Here is a 17,374-nt window from a genome sequence, read left to right as displayed (position 1 = left end):
CTGGGGTAGTCTGCATTCCCACTACTTGGAAGACACAGGAATTTTCCATGAGTGGAAAGGACACTGTGAAAGGCAGCAGAGCTGAAGGCACCTTGTGAGTCCCCTAAATGAACAGCCATACCAGAGCAAGAGAATTTAGTCAGAAAATGGAGTAGCGCCTCTGCAGGGTCACTAAAGTTAGGGATCTACTCCAAGAGGAGCTTCCATGAACCCCTAAATAATCCAAATATGTGTTCCAGAAGATTCCAGCATTTTTTGCCAGCAGCTTAGAGAGAGTCAGAAGCCAGCTAATGCTACACGAGGAATTGGGGGTGAGGAAGACAGAGAAGCAGACAACAAGCTTGCCCACTAGCCTGGGTAGTGAATCTCAAGAGCAGACATTGTCCTCTACAGGGAGAGAGGAAAGTATTCAGGGCCATTCCCTCCATTTGCCATCTCCATAACACAAGCACACACACTTCTGCGGGCAAGTCTTTGGAAATTTCTGGTAGTGGACAATTGGAGTGTCAAAGATACTAATGAGACCCAGGGCTAGCTGAAGTTACCCAGTGCTAACCACCTAAAATGAGACCACTTCAAGCAAGAAGGGAAGAGTTTGGGATTGATAATTATCTGAAGAGATCAATTTCCAATCAGTTGCTTTTCTTCCCCACCCATGTAGTTTGTAGACAGCAGAAACAAAAAAGGAGTTAATACCTCTTATTGATAGATAAATAAATGAAAACTTCCATGTACCTTACATCCTAGAGTTGACTCTCTCATTCCTTGTTACTAAGCCTAAAATTCTGCCACCAAAGGTTCATTTCCTTTAGATGGGAAAGAAAAAATGACTAAAATCTCTCCTGTGTCCCCTCCCATGTTTTTGAAAAGGGTGGAAACAATGTATATGATTACCACTGTAAGTTGTAAAAAACTGGTATCACTATCAACTACTAATAACAGAAATAAATTATAATCTATAATTATCAACTAAACCCTGATATCTGAGTTAAGAGAGGTCTTATATAGGTTTCTCTAAGACACTTTCCTTTCTGTTTTAGCTACTTTGTTTCTAACTCTCTGGTAAATGTGAACTAATGTGGAGGACTCAAAGAACTAGAGGAAGAGGAGACAAAGTAAAGTTGTCTCTACACTTGTCTAAAGTCAAGTCCACTCTTAATAGAGTGGGTTATAGGTAGAAGGATATTTCAAAGCATGTATGGTGGGTAACAAAAGAAAAACTCTATAGCAGTTTAAAAACAAAACCAAACCAAACAAAAACAACAAACTGATATCTCTTCATCTTAATCCAATAAGAAACAACTCCTTTATTGCCTGATCACCTATAGCTATGATCCCTCCTGAAGCTAGTTTGCCTACTTATCTGTGTTGGGTACCTTTGAAGGGTCCTTAAACTTTGCCTTTGCACTAAATGTTTGTTTTTTTGAATACTTAATGTGTGCTGGGCATATTTTAAGAACTTTATGTGTGTCATATTATTTTAATACCTACAATGAGTAGGTAGATTTTTTTTTTTTAACTTTAGGGAAGAGAAACTGAGGCACAGAGGGATTAAATAACTTGCTTGTCACAGCTGTTAAGTAGTACACATAAGATTCAAAGTCAAGAAGAGGCCCGGCTCTAGGCAATGCTTTACTAACTAAAACCAGTAATTTTTTGGGTCCACTTTCCTGTTTCTGGGCAGAGGCATTTGTAAACCATCATATTTAGGTGATAATCCAGTTGCCACGAAGATGAAAATTTGTTTTTGCTCTTGCTTATCTGTTCTTATACACACACACACTCAAGTGTTATCAACTTCTTTTGATTTTGGAAAAGATGACTAGGACTTCTGGTGCTTTAATCCTTCTGTGCTCAATGAATTATATGTGTTTTAACCCTGGGTTTATTTTAACTTTAAAAATGATGTAACTTAAAGATTCTGATTGCCATCCATTTGAGAGCACTGTGAAGTAAGAATTATTCCATGCGAGGCCACCATTTATTAGCTCTGTGTGTCCTTGGTTTTGTGTAAACTTTCTAAGCTTCAATTTCTTTTTCCTTAAGGAAAGAGAATTCTACCCACTTCACAGGTGTTTATGAAAATTATATAAGATGCCATATATAAATTCTAAGGACTTTTGTAAATGAATGGTGCATCTGAGAACTAATTTGTCTTCTATTCTCTGTATCATCTCTTCATTTCTCCTTTAAAAATGAAATTTCCCTTGGTCTTTCAATGTCAATACGCTAGAGATTAAGTAGATAACCTAAGTTTCTCACATAGTAACTTCATCAGAGAAGTAAGAAATATGTATTTGAAAGTGGAGAAAAATGAGGCCAAAGAGTCACACAGGGGAATTGGAAACAGAGGCAGTTCAAACTCATAGTCTAAATCCATTTTCTTTAGATTATAGTGTTCACTTTTTCTCATCCCTGTTTTTATTTTCATTTCATCATACAATATTTTCATCTCTCCTTAGAGCTAAAGAAGGAAAAAAATGAAAACAAGAATTAATTCAAAATCTCAATTGCACTGGGTCTTTTTTCATCAATTTTCTGGGTTCCAAGTTCTATGTTTATATATAGAGTATAAATTGGTAATCTAAATTTGTGTAGGACTTTGTTGTTATGTGTCTTTACATCATTATGTGTTATGTGCTTTAGAACACTCATTACGTCCACTATTCTGTATGATTCCTCTCAATAATTTGTTTTAAGACATATCAAGTAGATGGAATCATTCCTATTTTACAGATAAAGATACAGAGGTTCCAGGAAATTGGACAGGATACACTGCTGGCTGAGGGTTCACAGCTGGTTCAAGGAAGAGACAAGTGAGAGGAAAAAGATCCTTAAAGATAAATCAGAATTCAACTCCTTTTTACCTCAAGTATTACTTTTACTGCTTGATCAAAACTATTCAATTAAGAGTATCCAGCCTTTGACCAGGGAATTTGTAACACATGATACCTGACTGATTGTCGCACTGAAGTACATAGCACTCAAGTGGCCGGTGATTTCTGACCTTGTCTAGGATTTTAAGGCCAGTCTGAGGTGCTCCTCTGTTTGGTCAGTGGTAGGTGTCAGCCTCATGTATCTGCTGGAAATACCCTGGGGAGAAGAGAATTCTGTAGAAAGGAAGCGATTTTCAGTGTGTGATAGATAATCATCACACTCACATATATTTGAGCATTTGCATACATTATTTGGTAATTAGCATATATAATTGCCTTATGACATTGGGAATTAACTTGCCTGTTTGCTTTGCTTTTCTGCTTAGTGCCATTACCAAATGTGTCACTGGAGTCCACTGGTCCCCACAGAGCTTTGCCTGTGGTCTGGGTCTCCCTTAACTCACAAAGGGCTCATCATATAAAAGAGATGATTTCAGGATTTCAGAATCATCTCTGACCTGTGAAATCCTTGAAGGGGGAACACATTCCATTTTGGTAATTTCCAGAGAGATTATAAATCATGGTGATTATAGTGCATGGTAATAGAAAATAATTAGAGTTTATACTTAATGAATATGTATGCCATGTTGCTATTACATAATCCTAAAAATGATCATTATATGACAACAAATCATACTCTTTTGCTGGTATATACAAACGATGTTCTAGCCCCAAATGGTGATGAGTCACGAAATAAGGTACGTGTAGGATGGACTAGGTCAGTCACAAAGAACTTCAGGGGAAGAGATGAATCTTAAATACTTCTGATAGAAGGATAATGTAGTGACTGAGGTGTTGGAATATTTCCAGGGAAAGTTGCTTGACTGGCCTTCCCGCAATCTGATAGGCAGATAATACCTTAGAAGTAGAAGTCTTAGGAAATAGAAGAAGCCTCTCTAAGTGTGATGATTAATTTATGTGGCAACTTGACTGTCCCACAGGATGCCCAGATAGCTGATTAAACATTATTTCTGGGTATGTTTGTGAGGGTATTTCTAGAAGACATTAGCATTTGAATTGTTGGGCTGAGTAGAGCAGATTGTCCTCACCAGTGTGGGTGAGCATCATCGAATCCACTGAAGGCCTCGATAGAACAAAAAGGCAGAGGAAGGTCAAAGCTGCTCTCTGACTGTCTCCTTCATCTGAAACATCAGTCTTCTCCTGCCCTCAGGGACCCTGTTCCCAGGCCTTCAGATTCTGACTGGAGTCTTTACCATTGGCTCACCAGCTCTCAGGCCTTTGAACTATACCAGCCTCCCTTGGTTTCCAGCTTGTAGATGGCAGATTGTAGGATTTATCAGATGCCATAATCATGTGAGCCAATATCTTATGATAAATCTCTTTCAAGATATGCTTATAGATAGATATAGGTACATAGATCTAAGGAATTAGATATGACATTATCTCTCTCTATATTCTATTGGTTCTGTTTCTCTGGAACCCTGGGTAATGCAATAATACACCAAGGTTCCTTAGCTTTGCACATCCAGAAACTTGAACTTATTAGTATAGCTGAGTTGAGTTGTTTCACAAAGACTCATTCATGCTGAATAAGCTCACATTAGTTATAAATAACTAATGAATGTATACCAAAATGAAGTTGATTAGTTAATCTTTTGGATAAATAAGACATGGTCACCTTGTTGGAAAATAATAATCAGAAGCTAGCTTGATGAATATAGATTCATAATAAAAATTAGTTATAAGACTGGATGATTGAATGTTATAATTGTTCTCTGTGATATACTGTCCCTGAGAACTAAGATATTAATTAAGAACCCTTCCTTTTGATCAGAATTTGAATCCATATTTATAAAACATGGCTAAGAATTTATTTTCAAATGTGTGACATTTTATATATAGTCAACACCTTTGGTTTGATTAGCATCAAGTCTTGATTTAGTCTGGGGATTTTTCTTTCCATTTAAGGTAATTGTGTATCACTACTGTGATGCATCTTGGGTTGGTTTTATAGATTCCTTCTGAGAGTTATACTTCCTTGCTCCTAAAAAATATTTTAGGAGCATCTCATTATTCTCTCCTTGCGATGCCCAGAAATCTTTAGGAACAGTTGTAATCAACAGAAGTAGATGGAAAAGTTGAGAATGTCACCATTATAAGTCCCTGGCAAGCTTGATAACATGAGTGAGGGCTTGTAGGTAATAATGAACCATGTGGGTGAAGAATTTAAGAAGACCAGTGTGGTGATATGAGGAATTCTTAGTCTCAGGAAGCAAACTGAGGGTTGCTGGAGTAGTGGGGGGTGGTGGAGGGATGGGGTGGCTGGGTGATAGACCTCAGGGAGGGTATGTGCTATGGTGAGCGCTGTGAATTATGTAAGACTGATGAATCACGTACCTGTACCTCTGAAACAAATAGTACATTATATATTTAAAAAAAAGAAGAAGATAGTAGGAAAGGAAAAATGAAGGGGGGGAAGTCGGAGGGGGAGATGAACCATGAGAGACTATGGACTCTGAGAAACAAACTGAGGGTTCTAGAGGGGAGGGGGGTAGGAGGATGGGTTAGCCTGGTGATGGGTATTAAAGAGGGCACACTCTGCATGGAGCACTGGGTGTTATACGCAAACAATGAATCATGGAACACTACATAAAAGTAAATAAAATAATTTCATTATCCCTTACGGATTAATAAATCCTTTAATCTGCCTAAAAAAAAGAAGAAGACCAGTGTGGTCTGAACAAATTAAAGTACAGTCAAGAGTTATGAGATCAATTGGATGGATGCTGGGAAAGGTATTTTGGAGATAGGCAGTTGCACATTCTGGAATGTAATTGTAAGGGGAAATTCAATCTGGAAAGTAAAAGTGTTGTAAACCCTGGCATAGAGAGGAATGAAGCATTCTCAGGTCAGTCATGGAACATCTACTGTTTGAGTGCCACTCTGTCTTTAGCCCTCTTCTGGGTCCTGGGGACACAGAACTGAATGGCAAAAGGAAGCTTCCTGCTATACAGTCTAAATGGGAAGGCAGATATTAAGCAACTACTTTAAAAAATCTGTTAAATAATCATCAGTACAAAGTGCTATAAAATAAATGTTTAGAATTCCATGGCAGGGTATCACTGTGGAATTAAACAGAATCTGGTGGGGGGGTGGGGAGGTCTGGGTTCTGAAGCAACTTTCTGGCATAATAGAATAATAGATTCATTTGCTTATACTTATGAATCTGCAATTACCAGCAGGGGGTTAGAGTCCCTAAAAGGTGAAGTAAGATACTGTTACTTACTGTGTTACTTACTGCAGACTCAGAGGATCAGTGAATCTTCCTTTCATTTTCATTTTTTAACATTAGTAGCATAAGCCAATGTCCTTGGGCAAATGTTTGAGACTCAGTGAATGTTCTGAGGTGTCTGGGTGATAACTGGCCTCTCTGGGATTCCAAGCTATATCTAACTTGAGTGCAGTTACTTAATGACCCGGTGCATATGACAAATTCCAAATGCCTATTTTGAGACTTATTTACTTCTATAAGTGTACGTGTGTGGCCTAGACAGGAATATGGAAGATTGAACATTAATGAACTGTACCTGGAAACTGAGTAAAACTGAGGGGGAACACAGAGTAGGTTGGTCCTCATTCATTCATTCTGCAAATTGTCATCTGTGCCAAAATATGTGGCCAAGGTTACAGTGGGATTCCAGGGGTTAATAAGCCATTTTCTCTCTTCTCTCGGGTTTGAAATGTCACCAGAGCCCTGACACGCAATAGAGGATTTTAATGTACATTCAGGTGTATGATTCTTTCTGTTATCATTCTGATTATTATTATTATTCACATCCTATTAGCTTTTCACCTTGAGCTAATGTGACATTTCACTGCTATGGAAAATCAATGTGGCAAAATTTCTCATGCTACAACAAACAATTACTGTTGATTTAAGTACAAAGACTAAACACCACATGGACAATATGGATAAAGAGATTAAAATGCACACATATACATACCATCCATTATTGAGAATCTTTTAAGTGCCTTTCAAAGTTAGTGTTTTCTGCTGGGAAGAAAAGATTCCCTTATTGAATGACTCTAGCCTAAACTGAAACTTGCTTTCAGCATAATTAGCTATGTCTTCACTTCTGATAATGATACCAAACTTCGGGTTTAATTAGACTCTAATTGCTGTTTTAAATTGTCTCCTGCCTCACACTTTGCTTTCTGTGCCATCTCATTCTGGTTGTGTGTGTGTGTGTGTGTGTGTGTGTGTTTAATTTTTTTTCCCATTTTCTATTTTTGTTCCTATATCAACATCACAATACTTAACAAGTGAGTCACAAAACTTCTAACAAACAGAGTGGTCCTACCAAGAATACATGGTGTTTTCCAAGAAGCTTCTCTGACAAAGATTTTGTGAGACAGAGAGTGGCTGTTTGTCCAGCACGTTTTCAGGTTCTGGGAAACCACTAGCTCCTGTTTCCTTTCATATAGGTATGGCCATATGACAAAGTCTTGGCCTGTGGAATGTGTATAGAAGTGATCCTAGCTTAACAAACTTTTCACACAATCTTCCATTTTCTTTCTTCCCCTATCTCCTGGCCGGATGTTGATGTCCAGGTGACTTTGGAGGCCATGCAGTCTCCAAGCCCTGCTATACTCTGTGGGGGCTCTCTCCTCCACCCCTACCTACTGGTTTTCATTATGTGAGTGAGAAATAATCTAATGAGCTAAGCTGCAGAGATTCCTGATATACCAGTTTTAGCAGCTAGTGTTACCTTACCTAAAACATTTGGTAATATCTCCTATGAACCCCTGGCTCATGTTTTTCTTTACCCCTCTATCAGTGAGGGTTTTCCAGAGTTGGGGGGCCTAGCAAGACTTAGGTCTTCATGCAGGCTGGAGACTCGGGCAGGAGGCCAGGCAGAGTTTCTCTTCTTCCTCCCCCTCCTCCCCCCTTCCTTCCCCCTCCTCCCCCTCCTCTTCCTCCCCCTCCCCCTCCTTCTCCTTCTTCTGGAAAACCTCAGTTTTCCTCTTAAGAAGGCCTTTCTACTGATTGGTTGAGGCCTTACCATGCAATCGAGATAATCTTCTTTACTTCAAGTCAATTGATTGCAGATATTAACCACATCTACAAACCACATCTACTTCCACAGAAACACCCAGATTAGTGTTTATAACTCTGGCCAGGATGATACATTAAACTAGGGGAAGGAAACCCTCTGCTTAAATCCAGAAGTCTAACCCCTTAGAAATTATACAAGAGCTTCTTCTTAGTGTAATAGAAATGCTAAATAGAAAACTATATTGCAAGTACAGAATTTTTCTATTAGAAAAGGCATCTATATACCAGGAGTCACTAAATAAAATCAACAGTGGCCAGCCAGACGCATACTGTGAATAGAACTAAATATGAGACAAGGAATGACTTAGCGTGTGAAAAATTGGAGGAGTTGTTGAATTGAAAGGTTTACCACACTGTGTGGGGGAAAAACAAAACCATCTGTGGGTTGGTTACAATATTTTCTAACCTCTAAATAGTAACATTTCTTTTTTTTTCCCTAAAAATATTCAAACTGTTGGAATTGGATGATTTCACTGGGATTGGGAGGAAATCCACAGTGGTTTTGACCTGGAAACATGGAAAATACAGAGAAGTGGGAGATAGGCAGAATCTACTCTCCACACAAATGTAATTCAGGTGGGGATAAAATGCAGTGTGAGTTGGTGGCATGAGGGAACGTGTGTGAAATGTCCACGGTCTCAGTCTTATAAGACGATGCTTTGAAATCATGTGAACAAACTGACAAACAGTGTTTGATGAGGCAGTCATGGAATGAGACATAGGATAGCCTTCAAGTGCCTCACTGCCTTTGTAACCTGGAACAAAAACATTTTGCGCCTCAGTCTCCTCACCTGTCAATTAAGGGGATTGTGTACAATGATCCTCAAAGTACCTTTCAGCTGTAACATTTGTTAATTCTCTAATGTATCTCCTCCGAGGAGAGGTGTATGGTTCTACTCACTTCCTGGTAGCAAAGTTTTGAAAAGTCATTTAGAACTTAGCCACACTTTAAAAATACCCATCAGGAATAGCAATAGCATCTACTAATATTTACCAAGTGCAATTAGGTGCCTGACGGTTATATGCAGTATCATGTCATCATCACACTATTCCAATAAGGTGTGGAAGATTAAAGCCAAGATGCAGTCGCTTACATTGATCCCTGAGGTCATGCCGCTAAAAAGTGGTGGTGCAGGCGCCCACTCCCAGGCTTCCCAATGGCAGGAGTCTTAACCCCGCTGCTGCGCCACACCAGTTTGCCCTCTCAGCCTTTACCCCGATTCCATGCCAGATGTGGCTGAAGCACTGCTGCCTACCTTTCTTTCTGCTCATCTCTCCTCAAGAAGCCGTGTTCACACCTGCTCCTTCTTGGGTCCACTTGTCTCCTTATTTCCCTCCCCATCCCCTTGCACGAGTCCCATCTGCCTTGGCTTCCAGTTAATAATGACAGCTGGGAAGCTTCCTGCTTGCAGATAGCTTTTCTCTCTGGCCGGTTCCCAGCTGGTCGATGTGCAGCTTGGAGTTTGTGAAAGCAGCAGAGGGGCAGCTCATGGGTGGACACTTGAGAACTGGCTGGCATCCATTCTCCCCTTTCCTTGAGACATGTTTGCAATTGGCTACACAATTTAGAGAAAAAGAGAAAAGTTGAAATGAAACACAGTAAAATAGAAAAGCAGAGAGATTGCTTCTGAAAGGTGGTTAAATTGCCTGGGTCAGTGTCCCCTCTGAAAAGCTAATGGCATCTTCCCTGAAAAAGGCTCTTCCCTCTCTTGCAATAAGAAAAGCTCTTTCAGGACCATAAACAGCCCTCTTCTGCTCACGCAAGGTCACCCCTCCTCACTGCATTCTTCATTTATTGTCAGATGCCCCACCCTACCAGGGAGCATGCTGCATTCTTCATTTATTGTCAGATGCCCCACCCTACCAGGGAGCATGTTGCTATGTGCTATACTGAATGATGGAGTGATGCCTTTGTCTATTTTCTTTTACCAAATGCTTTTACAAATGGACTTTTCAGGCTGGTTCCTTATGGCTAAGATCTCCATTCTGGAACTCCAGTGCTTGCCACATGATAAACTCTTATCTGAGAGGCTCACTGTGAATTCCAAGTGTAAAAGGCTAATAGGGACACCTGGGTGGCTCAGGCGGTTAAGTATCTGCCTTCAGCTCAGGTCCTGAACTCAGGATCCTGGGAATCGAGTCCTGCATCAGGCTCCATGCTCAACGAGGAGCCTGCTTCTCCCTCTGCCCCTCCCCCTGCTCATGGTCTCTCTCACAAATAAAATCTTTTTAAAAAAAGGTTACTAATAAAACCCATATATCTAAATTTTGCAAGTCTATGTGGTAATTCTTTTTTTTCTAGTTCATAATAGTCTAAACCTGTATCTTAATTGATTGTGAAGCATAAAATTTCTTTACCCAGTTTCCTTCTTCAAGTATGTCTGAGAATTCATAAATATTGCAAAAATCTGTCCTGATTGTCACTATTCTGATGGTCACCTCAGCCACCATAGAGCATGTGTGTTACTGTCTCCACAGTCTGGAATATGTGCCCCCCTTGTCTTTGCATGTAGATTCGTTTTCTGTTGTTGCTATAACAAAGTACCCCAACTTCATGGCATAAAACAGCATATGTTTATTTAGTTCTGTATGTCCGAAGTAGAGTACAAATCTTACTGAACTAGAATCAAGTTGTCAGCAAGGCTGCAATCTTTTTTGGAGGCTCTAGGGGGAGATCCACTTCCTGTTCATTAATGTTGCGGGTAGAATCCAGTTCCTAGTGACTGTAAGGCCAAGGTCCCTGTTTTCCTTCTGACTGTCAGCTGAGGCCGTTCTCAGCTCCTAGAAGCTGTTACACCCCTTAGCTTATGGCCTCTTTCCATCATCTTCAAAACCAGCAACAGTGGGTCCAGTCCTTCTCACTTCATGTCCATCTGACCCACTCTTCTGCCTCCCTCTTCCGTGTTTAAACTCAGTGACAGCACTGGTCCACATGGATCATCCAGGATAATCTCCCCACATCAAGGTCCTTAACCCTAATCACATCTGCAAATTCTCTTTTGCCATGTAAGATCACATAGTCACAGATTTTGAACATTATGGTGTGGACATCTTTGTTGGGGCCATTGTTCTGCCTCTTCCTATTATTCAGATGTCAGCTCCAATGTCACACTAAGAGGGACCTTCCTTGATCATAGAAAATATTGTTTACACAGTAATGATCATTACCTGCATTTATTTTGCTTTTTTTTTTCTGCTGTTGTTTTTTCTTGTTTACTGTCCATGTCTCCAACTAGAGTGAAAGCTCCTTAAGAGGGGTCTTGTTCACTGCTGTAGTCCAAACACCTGAATAGTTATTGGTACATAATCGCTATTCAGTAAATGTTCATTGAATGGACAAAAGCGTGCATAAATGGAAATGCTCTTGAACCCATCTGGTATAGAGGATTCTGGTTTTGAGTCTTCATACTCTCCCTAAATATTTCCCTTGTCCATGATGGTTGACGAAGTGTCCACTGTCTTCATCAAACAACTCCTCTGCCCCCATCCCCAAATGTCTTTGGCCAGGGCATTAGAACATCATATTCCCAGTGCAGGACATTTCCCAAAGTCTGAGTTATTCAGTCCAGGAAAATCACTCATTGATGACTTCAATAGACGATACTGGTAGGACTTCCATCTTCCTTACCAGATTCTCTATACATCATGAGGTAAAGATGTGGCTCTCAGCACTTCAACAATAGCTAGCTCATGCATATCCCTCAAGAATTTACATGTATTTGTGGAGAGTACAGTTTTAACCATTTTTAGGAAAGATACATTTTCTTTCTTTCCTGAAAAAAGAAATACACTATGCAGTATAGTTTAGCTGTCCATTATCTCCTTCTTTCCTGAAAAAAGAAATACACTATAGAGTGTAGCTGTCCATTATCTCAGACTTCTTTCTTCTCCTTTCCTTTCTCCTTTGCTTTATTAATGCATAAACAAAATATCTTTTATAAAAGAGAAAGGAAGTATTACCCCAAAGTTGAAATGAAAACTGTAAAAAAGCAGGAGAAATATTTCTAGCTATAAAATGGAAGTCCATCCCTAAACACACACAGAAACACACACACACACACACACACACACACTTCTAGCAAGAATTAAAAAACCTTGGACCCAGTCTTACCAGGACATGTCTTTATGGTAACATTTATGGATCATAAGACATGAAATGTAGCCTTACTAAGGTACCCTAGGTATATACTATCCCATTTAGTAATATTTTAACCTTCTAGGTAGGTACTGTTACCCTATGTTATACACAAAGACATTTTGGAGAGAGAATTTCCAGAAGATATTTTGGACTCCAAACCTGATTCCTTGATGCCAAAAATCTGTGTTCTTTTCAGGATTTTTTCATTGCCCTAAACCTGTCACCCTTTCTGCTTCCTTTTAGGTCACTCCAATTGTCTTCTTCACACCTGCACACATATTACCCTTATGCTGTCCATGGGTGCATCCTTTTCTAGGTCTGTCCTTCTAGGGGAATATTCCAGTGCTCAAAAAAATACTTATTTTACTTGTCTCAAAACAGTGTCCTTCCAAAGCTTGATCTCACCAAAGAATTTCTGGGATGAATACTAAGTAGGAAGCACTATGGGTGGGGCACCTGAGTGGCTCAGTTGTTAAGCGTCTGCCTTCAGCTCAGGTCGTGATCCCAGAATCCTGGGATTAAGTCCCACATTGAGCCCCTAATCGAGCCCCACATCTGGCTCCCTGCTTAGTGGAAAGCCTACTTCTCCCTCTCCCTCTGCCTGCCACTCCCCCTGCTTATGTTCTCTCTCTCATGGTCTTTGTCAAATAAAGAAATAAAAATAGAGTCTTAAAAAAAAAAAAAAAGAAAGCACTATGACCTGGTCAGAAAGATGTAGAATTTCAATTTGAGCCATGAATCTGCAAATATTGGTAGTAAGGTTTGGGGCCAGGAATGTTGGAGTGAAGCCTTTGAGAAATGGTGGTGTCTTCCTGAGGCTAACATTTAGCACACCTCTCCTCTGAGCTCTGGATCTGGTTCAACATGCTTCCATTTGTTATCTCATTTTGTTTTATTAATATTCCCCAAGTCTCAGTTTCTTTATCTCTAAAATAGTATCAAGAACTTTAGTACCTTTCCCACTGGGGGTAGTGACATCAATGTTATATGTTATAAATGTGAAAACCATTTTCTAAATTCAAATCCTCATACAAGTGATTACAAAATCCAAAGTAAAATGATAAAAAAAGAACCTTGACCTAAGTAACAAGAACATTTAAATCTTGCATAAATGCAAGTCCAGCAGGGCAGGCTCCAGGTGTTGAATGGAATAGAGGCTTTAGAATGTCATCAAAGAGCCTGGTTCTTATTGTCTTTCCAATCTTCTGTCCTCCGTATTGGCTTCATCTAAGGCTGATTCTTTTATGATGTTAAAATACTTTGCAGATGAAATCATGACCAAAGAGATTCTTTTTCCTGTCCAGCAGGGGCAAAAGAGAGAGAGAGAGAGAGAGAGAGACCTCCTGCCAAGAATTTTATGTAGTATGCATTTTCCTTTAGTTTGATTGGGCCAACTTATGTCTCAAACCACCACTAGCTAGGAAAGAGTTACCATAAGAAGACCATTCACTGATTAACTCAGAATAACTAGAGATGAGTCTCATGGGAATAAGGGGTCATTTGCATAAAATTGGAGCAAGGTGTAGAAGAACACAGTTGAGTTTGTGGCTAGGCAGTAGGCAAGTCTACGTTCACAGGGAACTTCTGCCCCTTTTTCCACATGCCTTCTGTGTTTCCTCTTCAAAAAGCCAGACTGTTGCTAATATGACTGACTAGAGCCCAGGATGTTTATTACTTGAGCTGCTAATGAAATGCCTTATGGTACAATAAGGACATAAGAAGTCAGGTCTTGAGAACAGATCAGATGGTCACAACAATTTCTTCCTATCTTTATAGGCATGTTCCATACAATGTGCCTTTGCCACTCCTGTCAAGAAGTAAAATTTATTTCTCTACCTTGTGAATCTAGACTTGTCTTGGGAGTTGCTTAAACCAAAAAAACTGCAGTGGATATTGTAAGGCTTTTCAGCCTAAGTCTCAAAAGACATTCTAGCTTCTAATCTTACTTGCTACCCAAGACTGCTGTGTATAAAAGCCTAGGTTAACCTCTTTGAGGATGAGACATCACATGGAAAGAGAGGTCAAGCTGACAACAGACATGAACAGATTCATGATGGCTATTTCAAGCCTCTGTATTTGGGATGGTTTGTTATACAGTAAAAGATAACTGGTATACAATCTATGGGTCTGGTTATTTAAGAAAGAGGGGTATTATATGTATATTTTTAAATAAAGTATAATGCATATTATACTTAATATGTAGGTTTATATTTAAAACAGGATAAGCCATAATCTATTTTAAAGTGTTTATTTATAGGGGAAGAAAGAATAGAGTGAAGGGTAAGGGTATAGAACTCTTTATTGATTTGAATTTGGAATCATGTAAATATCATACATAATTATACAACAAAATAAAAATTTTAAATACAATCCTAAAAATCAAAAGAGCAAATTAACTTAAATTTCTATCTAGAAATTTAGTTAGAACTTTTCATAGTAACTTAAAAACAGTTATTTGTCTCTCCATCCCTTTAGGAGAAAAATAATTACCAAAATAACCCCCCAAAACAAGGACAATGGACAAAACCACCTTAAACTTTGTTATTGCAGGAGAAATATCCATCCCTATTTACAATTTGGGTTCACTGTACCATTTTCAATCTTCATAATTTCAAGTTATTTTACAAACAAAAGAGTTCAATGGACCCATATGGTAATTCAAGACAAAATTAATCTTATTCTATTTTTTAAAGTAAATTTTCTCTTTAATATTTTTCTGCAGTAAATTTTTCTGAGAAACCTATTGATTGAATGAATTCCTGGATGAGCAATAAAAATCTGGGTCTTTATTCCTCCATTTAACACCTATTTCCCTTTTTGTTTACAATTAACTGTATTTTACAAAGGGGGGATTTGACAAAGAGAAATAAAATAAGGAATTCAAATGTCCAACAAAGCACTTTTTCATAGACTCTGCATTTGCCTTCAAATCAGAATGACTTCAGGGGAGGCAGTCAGAACCCTAAATATTAAGTATTTTATCTGGAACACTCTCAATAATTGCCTTTAAAAAAATGTAACCTTCACCCTTATGAAGAAGGTGAATTAAGGAAGGTCTCTTTCCTTTTATTGAAGCACTGAGGCAGTACAACTATATATTTAGCAGTGACAGAATCAGGTTTATGGGACTAATTATGAAAACCAATTATTTATTTTTTCTCCATTCAGAAGCGCAGATATATGTGAATAGCCTCCCTGAAGACTGGAGAGTTTCTAGGAGTCTTTTTTTTTTCAATGAGAAGAGGTAGAGTTTAATTTCTTAGAGCAGCTATTCCAGATTGGTTTTGTGTTTAATGGAATGAGCTGATCGAGTGCAAGTGGAGAACTGAATATCTCTAGCCCAAGAGTCATTATGGACATATTGGAGTGGAGACCTTGGTAAATTAGGTATCAAGCTAAAAGCAAACTTAAAATGAATTCTAATCCCATTCAACATATAAAGTACACTCATGTTTGGCCAGGCACTGAGGCAGAAAAAAAAAAAAAAACCCATGAAACAAAATCTCTTTCCTTAAGAGATGACTTCCCAGTGAGGAAAAGAAACATTTATGAAAATAAAATTGACGTGTTGTGACAGTGACTGATGTTTCCACCAAATACTATGGTATTCCAAGTGTTAAATGAGTCGGCTTGAATAGATGAATAGGGCATGGATTCAGAGAAGATATCTGTGTTGGGATTGTAAGGGCAAGAAAGAGTTGGCTGGGTACACCAAAGCATTTCTAGACAGAGGAAATGGCAGGATAGGAAGGCTTGAAAGTGCAACATGCATTTGGGTAAAGGTAGGAAGGCTGAAACCTTAAAGGTTTAAGCATGAGATGTGTGAGACAAAGAGGACCATTTAGTGGAGGCAAGGATTATCTGTGCCTTGTATCCATTCTCCACAAGTCTTCTGAGCCAATGTATTTTGAAAGAGGATAAGTAGCCAGAGGGCAAAATTGGAAGATATTGTTGTGATTTGGGAGTTTGGGAAAAATAGAGGACATGACGGTAGAGGTCATTAATAGCATCCAATTAGCACCCATTCCAGTACTTGGAAGGAGATCCCATCACTTCTTGTTTTGCTTGCTCTTTTGCATACAAAATAATGATTGAGTCATTCTAAAAAGTTTCTAATTACTAAGATATCTAAGAGAGTAATGGCAGAAGAACTTCTTGGACAAGCTTGGCACTGTATGAAATCCTCATAAAGAGAATGAACATGGGGGAAAATGGTGCCCTCTTGCTGAGGGTGCCAGATGCCCATGTAGACCTGTGGAATTGGAATAGGGGAATGAGGGCACAAAAGCATGGTCCCAACATGGATTTGCCAGATACCCAGAAGTGTGAGGTTAAGACATTGGGTTTTTTTGTTTGTTTGTTTTGCTTTTCTTTTTTTTTTTTAATTTTTTATGTTATGTTATTCACCATACATTACATCATTAGTTTTTGATGTAGTGTTCCATGATTCATTGTTTGTGCATAACACCCAGTGCTCCACGCAGAATGTGCCCTCTTTATACCCATCACCAGGCTAACCCATCCCCCCACCATCCTCCCCTCTAGAACCCTCAGTTTGTTTTTCAGAGTCCATTATCTCTCATGGTTCGTCTCCCCCTCTGACTTACTCTCCTTTATTCTTCCCCTCCTGCTATCTTCTTCTTTTTCTTTTTTCTTAACATATGTTGCATTATTTGTTTCAGAAGTACAGTTCTGTAATTCAACAGTCTTGCACAATTCACAGCGCTCACCATAGCACATACCCTCCCCACTGTCTATCATCCAGCTACCCCATCCCTCCCACCCCCCACCACTCCAACAACACTCCGTTTGTTTCCTGAGATTAAGAATGCCTCATATCAGTGAGGTCATATGATACATGTCTTTCTCTGACTGACTTATTTCACTCAGCATAACACCTTCCAGTTCCATCCACATCGTTGCAAATGGCAAGATCTCATTCCTTTTGATGGCTGCATAATATTCCTTTGTGTATATATACCACCTCTTCTTTACCCATTCATCTGTCAATGGACATCATGGCTCTTTCCATAGTTTGGCTATTGTGGACATTGCTGCTATAAACATTGGGGTGCACATACCCCTTCGGATCCCTACATTTGTATCTTTGGGGTAAATACCCAGTAGTGCAATTGCTGGATCATATGGTAGCTCTGTTTTCAACTGTTTGAGGAACCTCCATACTGTTTTCCAGAGTGGTTGCGCCAGCTTGCATTCCCACCA

This window comes from Zalophus californianus, chromosome 11 (genome assembly GCF_009762305.2).
Source record: "Zalophus californianus isolate mZalCal1 chromosome 11, mZalCal1.pri.v2, whole genome shotgun sequence".
In the NCBI taxonomy this organism is placed as follows: domain Eukaryota; kingdom Metazoa; phylum Chordata; class Mammalia; order Carnivora; family Otariidae; genus Zalophus; species Zalophus californianus.
The sequence above is the reverse complement of the archived record's forward strand: the minus strand, read 5'-3'. Positions refer to the sequence as shown.